The sequence below is a fragment of the Rhinopithecus bieti genome, unplaced genomic scaffold, assembly GCF_001698545.2.
Source record: "Rhinopithecus bieti isolate Rb0 unplaced genomic scaffold, ASM169854v2 scaffold_61461, whole genome shotgun sequence".
NCBI lineage: Eukaryota > Metazoa > Chordata > Mammalia > Primates > Cercopithecidae > Rhinopithecus > Rhinopithecus bieti.
The window spans coordinates 976967-985717 of NW_016823852.1; the positions used below are offsets into that span (position 1 = coordinate 976967).

Consider the following 8751-nt stretch of genomic DNA (forward strand, 5'->3'; position numbering starts at 1 on the left):
TTTTGTTTTTTTTTTTGTGTGGGGTTTTTTTTTTTTTTTTTTTTTTTTGAGCCGAAGTCTCACTCTTGATCCCCCAGGCTGGAGTGCAATGGTGCGATCTCGGCTCACTGCAACCTCTGCCTCCCGGGTTCAAGTGATTCTCCTGCCTCAGCCTCCTGAGTAGCTGGGATTACAGGCACTCACCATCACGCCCAGCTACTTTTTGTATTTTTAGTAGAGATAGGGTTTCACCATGTTGGCCAGGTTGGCTCAAACTCCTGACCTCAGGTGATCCGCCCTCCTCGGCCTCCCAAAGTGCTGGGCCAATTACCATTCTTTGGTGTTTGGGTGTACCTAGATGCCTCATACTTTGTGCTTGAATAAACTATTTTAACTGGATCCGAGCCGGGTACGGTGGCTCACGCCTGTAATCTCAGCACTTTGGGAGACCGAGGTCAGTGGATCAGGAGGTCAGGAGTTGGAGACCAGCCTGGCCAACATGGTGAAACCCTGTCTCCACTGAAAATACAATTAGCCAGGCGTGGTGGTGGGCGCCTATAATCCCAGCTACTCCGGAGGCTGAGATCACAACACTGCACTCCAGCCTGGGCGACACAGCAAGCCTCCATCTCGAAAAGGACAATTTTAACTGGATCCTAAGCCTTTTTATTATTTTATCTTGACACATCTGAGCTCGTTTTCCTTGTGCCTGAATAATGAACATTTATTTTACTGTGAATCTGCTCATGATTATTTCAGTCCTAGCTGCACCATTTTATAAACCCCCCACCATTTCACAGACCCCGGTCAGAGTGAAACTTTCCATGGGGGCTCCGGCCATAAGCAACATCCTGCCTGACTACAGGAACATCCTTATCAGATCCTGCCAGGCAGCAAGCCATACTGCCCAGACCGATCCAGCCCAGACCTATAATTACCCCAGCCTGGAAGCAGCAGTGAGCTCGGGCACTAAGCTGGTTACCCTCTCCACAGGTTTTTGCTGGCAGTAAACCTGCATTGCTGTTGAAGCCACCATCTCTCTCCTCTCTTCCCCTCTCCTGCTTCATCCTCTGTGTGTGTGTGTGTGTGTGTGTGTGTGTGTGTGTGTGTGTGTCTCATCTGTCTTTAACCCTTGCCTTCCCTTCAAAACCTAATAATTTCCTCTTTTTTTTTCTTTTTTTCTTTAAAGATGGGATCTTAATACATTGCCCAGGCTGTTCTCAAAATCCTGGGCTCAAGCAATCCTCCCAAAGTGCTGGGATTACAAGCATGAGCCACCATGCCTGGCACAATTTCTTCAGTCTTAGTTTGTCCTAAACTATCTTTATTTCACCTTTCCGAATGCCAATTTCCCTGTGTATAGAATTCTTGATTGGCGGTTATTTTCTTTGAGATTTTATCTTTATCTTTTCTGTGGCTTTAGTGTGAGATTTCAAGGTATCGTTTTGTTTCTATTTATCTGCCTGCTTGGTTTCCGTAAGACTTTTTGCATCTTTGGCATGATTTTTTTATCATCACTTTTCGAAAATTCTCAGCCATTAGCTCTTGAAATATTTCTGCCTCACCTCTTTCATTTCCTTCTAAGATACCAGTTACCCATATGATGGCCTTTCCTGCTGTAGCCTCTTATTTTCTGAATGGCTTCTTCTATCTTGCAGTTTATTCTTCAACTGTCTAATCTGCCAAACCCATCCAATTTTTTTTTGTTTTGCTTGTTTGAGACAGAGTCTCACTCTGTCGCCCAAGCTGGAATACAGTGGCACCATCTTGGCTCACTGCAACCTCTGCCTCCAGGGTTCAAGCGACTCTCCTGCCTCAGCCTCCCAAGTAGCTGGGATTACAGGCGCCCACTACCACCACACCCGGCTAATTTTTGTATTTTTAGTAGAGAAGGGGTTTCATCACGTTAGCCAGGCTGGTCTCAAACTCCTGAACTCAAGCAGTTTGCCTGCTTTGGCCTCCTAAAGTGCTGAGATTAGAGATTACAGGCCTCACAAAGTGCTGAGCCACTGCGCCCAGCCTCCATCCAATTTTTATTTGGCTTTTTTTTTTTTTTTTTTTTGAGACGGTGTTTCACTCTTGCCGCCCAGGCTGGAGTGCGATGGCGAGATCTCAGCTCACAGCAACCTCTGCCCCCCGGTTCAAGTGATTCTCCTGCCCCAGCTTCCTGAGCAGTTGGGATTACAGGCGCCTGCCACCACGCCCGGCTAATTTTTGTATTTTTAGTAGAGATGGGGTTTCGCCACGTCGGCCAGGCTGGTCTTGAACTCCTGACCTCAGGTGATCCACTCGCTAAATTGTTTTCTTTATGATTTCTAGTTCTCTACTGCAAAATACTTCTGGGAAAAAAAAAATAGAGAGAGAGAGCCACCACAACCGGCATGTGTGTGTGTATATATATATATATTTATAGTTTTTTAAAAACTTAAGTCCAGTGTCTGGAGCCCCTGTGGAAGTTTTATATTAATCTGCTGAGAAGAATATGCACAGAATACAGACATAAAAATGTGCTGAGCAGGCCGGGCGCGGTGGCTCAAGCCTGTAATCCCAGCACTTTGGGAGGCTAAGGCAGGTGGATCACCTGAGGTCAGGAGTTCAAGACCAGTCTGGCCAACATGGTGAAACCCCGTCTCTGCTAAAATACAAAAACTAGCTGGGCGTGGTGACTGGCGCCTGTAATCCCAGCTATTCAGGAAGCTGAGGCATGAGAATCGCTTGAACCCGGGAGGCAGAGGTTGCAGTGAACCAAGATCGTGCCACTGCACTGCAGCCTTGGCGACAGAGTGAGACTCCGTCTCAAAATACATATATTTTATACATGCAGAGCCAAATAATTAACAATGCAAAGGGGCAAGACACACCACTGAAATGGGAGACTTAGTCTTTAACATAACAGTAAAGAGGGTCCTTTAGGTTAACCAACCCTCCCGGTTTGTGTAGAACTTTCCTAGTTTCAGCGTTGAAGGTCCTGCGTCCCAGGAAACCCATCAGTCATGGGAAGATGTGGACGGTTAGCCACCCCACGGTGACACACGCGGGCACACCCCTACCGCATCCTGTCCCCGCCACTTCTTACCTGCGGCACCAGGCGGCCGCCGGGGGCGCTGTGGTGCGCAGGCGCCGCTGGGGAGGCACTTTGGCATTGCGACGTAGCTACTGCTTCCGCCTTCCCGGCAGCCCCTGCGCGCGCGTGCGCGCTCGGTGACCTTTCTGAGTTGGCTGCAGGTTTGTAGTGCTCTCTGAGGCGTCTGTCTTGCGTCAAGGTGAGTGCGGGGACCTAGACCTGGCCCCCGAGGTGCGAGATGGCTGGGCGGGAGGGCGAGAAGCCGCCTTGGCCCCAGCTGACCTTGAGGTCCCACCCCTCTGCCGGCACACGGCTGGTTTTCCACCCGGCCTCCCCTTCTCTAAAGGGAGACAGGCCAGGGTCGGTTGCCAGAGGTAAGCATCGCCTAGGCCTGCGCCGCGTTTCCCTTCTTGGCGTTAACGCGCTCAGTGCGCCTGTATTCTCCCACGCTTTTGACAGGGAGCGTCCCCTGGCCTTGAGAGGTTCAGCCGCCTAACCCGGAGGCTACGCAGAGTTAGGGAAGCCAGAGTCCAAGCCAAGCACTCTGACTCCACATCCAGTCCCTTTTCTCCTTTATAACTCAGGTTTCCTTGCACCACGCTTGTCCTCCACGTTATGCTGTACGTGACAACTTGGGTGAGGCAACAGGGAAACAAGAGATCGTATGGTGGTGATTGAAATTGTATGGAACTCGCGGGTCAGACATTTCCCATTTCCAGTGTCCGGTAATAGTTTGCCCTTAATGTAATGTGCCAAAACTTTGCAGACTTAAGTGGATACAGTAGACACACGTTTGACCTATGAATAAGATGGATTTTTAAAAGGTCTGGTGCTGCAAAACTGACACACACACACACACAGCTAGGAAATGTTCCTGGGCAGAATGGACTCAAGAAAGTAGGGGCCGGCCAGGCTTGATGGTTCACCCCTGTAATCCCAGCCCTTTGGGAGGCCGAGGCGGGCGCATCACGAGGTGAAGAGATGGAGACCATTCTGGCCAACATGGTGAAACCTCGTCTCTTAAAAATACAAAAATTAGCCGGGCCTGGTGGCTGGCTCCTGTAGTCCCAGCTACTCGGGAGGCTGAGGCAGGAGAATCGCTTGCACCCAGGAGGCAGAGGTTGCAGTGGGCCGAGATGGCGCCATTGCACTCCAGCCTGACGACCGAGTGAAACTCCGTCTCAAAAAAAAAAGTAGGGGCCCTCGTTTTATTATATATTGGGAACATGTAGCCGGGCTTGGTGGCTCAAGCCTGTATTCCCAGCACTTTGGGAGGCCGAGGTGGGCCGATCACGAGGTCGAGAGATCGAGACCGTCCTGGCTAACACGGTGAAACCCCGTCTCTACTAAAAATACAAAAAATTAGCCGGGTGTGGTGGCGGGCGCCTGTAGTCCCAGCTTCCCAGCTACTCAGGAGGCTGAGGCAGGAGAATCGCTTGAACCCTGGAGGCGGAGGTTGCAGTGAGCCAAGATCGCGCCGCTGCACTCCAGCCTGGGTGACAGAGCGAGACTCTGTCTCAAAAAAAAAAGAAGAAGAAAGTAGGGGCCGGCTGTGCACGGCGGTTCACGCCTGTAATCCCAGCCCTTTGGGAGGCCGAGGCGGGCGGATCACGAGGTCAAGAGATGGAGACCATTCTGGCCAACGTGGTGAAATCCCATCTCTGCTAAAAATACAAAAATTAGCTGGGTGTGGCGGTGGGCACCTCTAGTTCCAGCTACTCGGGAGGCTGAGGCAGGAGAATCGCTTGCACCTGGGAGGCGGAGGTTGCAGTGAGCTGAGATGGCGCCATTGCACTCCAGCCTGACTACCGAGTGAAACTCCATCTCAAAAAAAAAAGTAGGGGCCCTCGTTTTAATATTTATTGGGAACATGTCACTTGTCCAGGCAAATATGGCAACTAAAGTCAAGGGGAAAGGAGGGAGAAAGGTATTTGCAAGCTACTGTATAGCAGGCCCCTGTTGCACTGGGGACCAAGGGTAATTTTGTAAGGAGATCATACCAGGGTGCCTGGGCCCCGAGCAAAATGTCAGGATGACTCAGTTTCTTTAGTCCCTTCTTACTGTAGCCATTGTACCCTCCCAGTTTACTTTGCCCTTTTCCTTCTAGACCCTCATCTGACCTTGCTCTGTCCGAAGCCCCTAAGTGGCCTAAATGAGGGCATCATTTTTAAGTCTTCCTTCTTTTAGAATCCCAGTGGCTTAGTATTAATTATAGCCATCAACTGGATATTTGTATCAATTCTGTTACTGCTGTGATCATTCACTGAATTCTTTGTTGTTGTTGTTGTTGTTGTTGTTGGGGTGGGGGGAAGTCTCACTCTTGTTGCCCAGGCTGGAGTGCAGTGGTGCAATCTCTGCTCCACCTCCCGGGTTCAAGCGATTCTCCTGCCTCAGCCTCCCGAGTAGCTGAGATTATAGGTACCCACCACCACTAATTTTTGTATTTTTAGTAGAGACAGGGTTTCGCCATGTTGGCCAGGCTGGTCTCGAACTCCTGACCTTAAGTGATCTGCCCGTTTTGGCCTCCCAAAGTGCTGGGATTATAGGCGTGAGCCACCGTGCCCAGCCCATTCTCTGGATTTTTATTCCATACCAGACACTAGGCTGGGTCCTTTAGGTTTCCTCTCTGAATTACATTGACAGCCCTGTGGGGGCAGGTGGAGGTATCCATGTTTCACAGAAAAAGAAACATCTGAAACAACAGCTAAAAGGACTTGCCCGAAGTTGAGAGCTGACCAGGGAGGGCTGGTGTTGGAGCCCAGGATTCCCAGGCTTCCAGACCCACTGGTCCTGTAGAATGCTTCCTTCTCAGTCGTTGCAGAGAGAGAGGGATTCACTCCATGCCTCTGAATTCTTCTAGTCTGGGGCTTCCAGAAACCTCTGGGTCTTGTTTGGATCATCTCTGACATATTCCCAAAGCAGGGCTGTTGGTTTCTTGGAAACTCTGTCAGAGCATTCAAGTACAGTTTGAGGACAGGAAATTTGAGGGCGGACTATCTGCAAGGTGTTCCAGGAGAAGGACACAGCCACATCCTGCAAGGTCACACCTCGGGCCAGCCTTCACGACCATCCTTGCCTAAATCTAAATAAGTCCTCTCATAGGGAAGAGCAGGAAAGCAGGTGTTGGAGGCAGGTTCTCGTCATCAGGAGCATGACGTACAGATCTGGTGTGAGTGCAGTCCTGGTAACCTGCCGCGGAACCTTGGGCAGCTTTCCCCAAGTACCCATTTTATAGGAGTGGAAAGCAGTGTAGAAAGTAAGTACGAAAAGCACTTTTAAAATGCTGTTAAAGGGATGGAAACAGAACTAACCACATCAGGGCAGTCCCTGCGGTGGCTCTGGCCTGGCCTCCCCATTCTTGCCTGACTCAAGACACTAACTTAGTTCCTGGTTCGGTGCCCTGTGGTGCTCCTGTGTCCAGTAGCTCAGCTCCCACAGTGGGGGAGGAATCGAAGGGACTCTGCAGCCCCCACCAGCTGCCCTCAAATCCCATCCAGGCCAGTTCCAGATTCTAAACTGAATTTTCTTCATGATATTGATGAGAAAACTTAAGCGGTTTAAGTTAGCTAGGAAGTAACAGTCAGGATTTGAATCTGGCACCGTGGCCTCCCTTTTCCTTCCAGCTCTCCAAGTTCATTCTGACCTCAGAGTCTCTGCCGATGCCGAGGATTCCTCTCCCAGATATCCTGACCCTTTATTGTTTCTCAGCTCCTAAAACAATGTCTGGCACCTAGTACATGCTCAGTGCACATTTGCCAAATGTTTTGGTGATTTGAGGGCCGCCATTTACCTTTGACTAGATTGGGCTTGTGAAGGATTCAGTGCTGTCAAGCCGACAGGCAGAGCTGCAAAGTGTGGGAAAGGGGAGAACGCGGCCGAGCAGTCGGATCCTGTGGAGCCTGAGTAGTGATGTGAAAGGAGCAGTGAGTGGGGCTCAGGTGTGGGCACAGGGAGGGTGGGGCGGAGGCAGCATTACAGGTCGCAGCCAACGCACAGTTCATTCGTTCTTTTTTTTTTTTTTTTTTTTGAGACAGAGTCTCACTTTGTCGCCCAGGCTGCAGTGCAGTGGTGTGATCACGGCTGCCTGCATCTTCAACCCCACAAGCTCAAGCAGTCTTCCCACCTCAGTCTCCCAATAGCTGCGACTAACATAAAAAATTAGCCAGGTAAGCACCACCACACCTGGTTAATTTTTTATGTTTTGTGGATACTGGGTCTCCCTATGTTACCCGAATTAGTCTCAAGCTCCTGGACTCAAGTGACCCTCCCACATCGGCCTTCCAAAGCACTGGGATTACAGGCATGAGCCACCACACCCAGCCAAAGCAGTTTCCAAGTGAAATGAGAAGTGCTTGGATCTAGTCATTCCTCACAGCTATTTGACTGTAGTTTAATAGACCACTTCAGATGTTAAAAAGCATATTAAAATGAAAATGAGGGCATCTAATTTGGGGTCTATAGTAGAGAGTAAATTGTTGGTTTTTTTTTTTGAGATGGAGTCTCGCTCTGTCGCCCAGGATGGAGTGCAGTGGCGCGATCTCACCTCACTGCAAGCTCCGCCTCCCGGGTTCACGCCATTCTCCTGCCTCAGCCTCCTGAGTAGCTGGGACTACAGGTGCCCGATACCATGCCTGGCTAATTTTTTGTATTTTTAGTAGAGATGGGGTTTCACCGTATTAGCCAGGATGGTCTCGATCTCCTGACCTTGTGATCCGCCTGTCTCGGCCTCCCAAAGTGCTGGGATTACAGGCGTGAGCCACCGCGCCCTGCGAGAGTAAATTGTAAAAGTAATAAAAAGCATTATTTTGAGACCTGCACATACCAGCAAACTAAGTTCAGAATTTAATGGCTTTTCCCAAATTCAGTAATTCATTAAGTAACTACCTTTATTCCTTAAATAAGTTCTACCATAATTGGCAGTTCTTATGAAGTGACCTCGTTGTCTTATGTCATCTGGTTTGTATTTAGCAATAGACTTCAAGATGGAGATACAGCTGATCAGAGGGTGCCGAGCCTGGCATGAGTTTCACAAGGAAATGACCATGCCCTGGCCATATTCTTTTTCAGCTTTGAATGTGACATTCATAACATGAAGATGAGAAGATACTAATTTTCCATTTAGACATTAAAGTAATGTACCTATCTCTACCTAAACCCTATCTCTACCTAAAATACAAAAATATATGGCATCAGGGTGGGAGAGGTGCTGGATGAGCTCTGTGATGTAAGGAATGAGAAGTGGCTAGGATGGCCAAAGGTGGGAGGAGGGGGCCCTGGCGATGGGTTGAGTTGGAAGAGCTGTGGAAAGCATGAGTCCCAGGCCAGGCTCTGGCTCACACCTGTAATCCTAGCACTTTGGGAGGCCAAGGTGGGCGGATCACTTGAGGTCAGGAGTTTGAGACCAGCCCGGCCAACATGGTGAAATCTCACCACTACTTTAAAAAAAAAAAAAAAAAAAAATGGCCGGGCACAGTGGCTCACACCTATAATCCCAGCATTTTGGGAGGCCGAGGCTGGCAGGTCCCCTGTGCTCAGGAGTTCGAGACCGGCCTGGCCAACATGGCAAAACCCTATCTCTACCTAAAATACAAAAATTAGCTGGGCGGGGTGGCACGCATCTGTAGTCCCAGCTACTCAGGAGGCTGAGGCAGGAGAATCGCTTGAACCTGGGAGGCAGAGGTTGCAGTGAGCCAAGATTGCACCACTGC

The 8751-nt window shown here is 49.8% G+C and overlaps 1 protein-coding gene across 5 annotated transcripts in view; it reads left to right on the top strand.

Annotated features, from left to right (window-relative positions):
- ATP5MJ (ATP synthase membrane subunit j) overlaps positions 1 to 8751 on the top strand; it is an 18378-nt gene that overhangs the window by 5793 nt on the left and 3834 nt on the right. Inside the window, exons 1-2 of one of the 5 annotated variants that reach the window (XM_017861908.1) lie at positions 3158 to 3242; positions 7078 to 7209. The exons of 2 other annotated variants lie outside the window; for them this stretch is intronic. The gene's annotated coding sequence lies outside the window, so the exon portion shown is untranslated. 2 more of the 5 variants (XM_017861907.1, XM_017861910.1) reach the window with 2 other exon arrangements.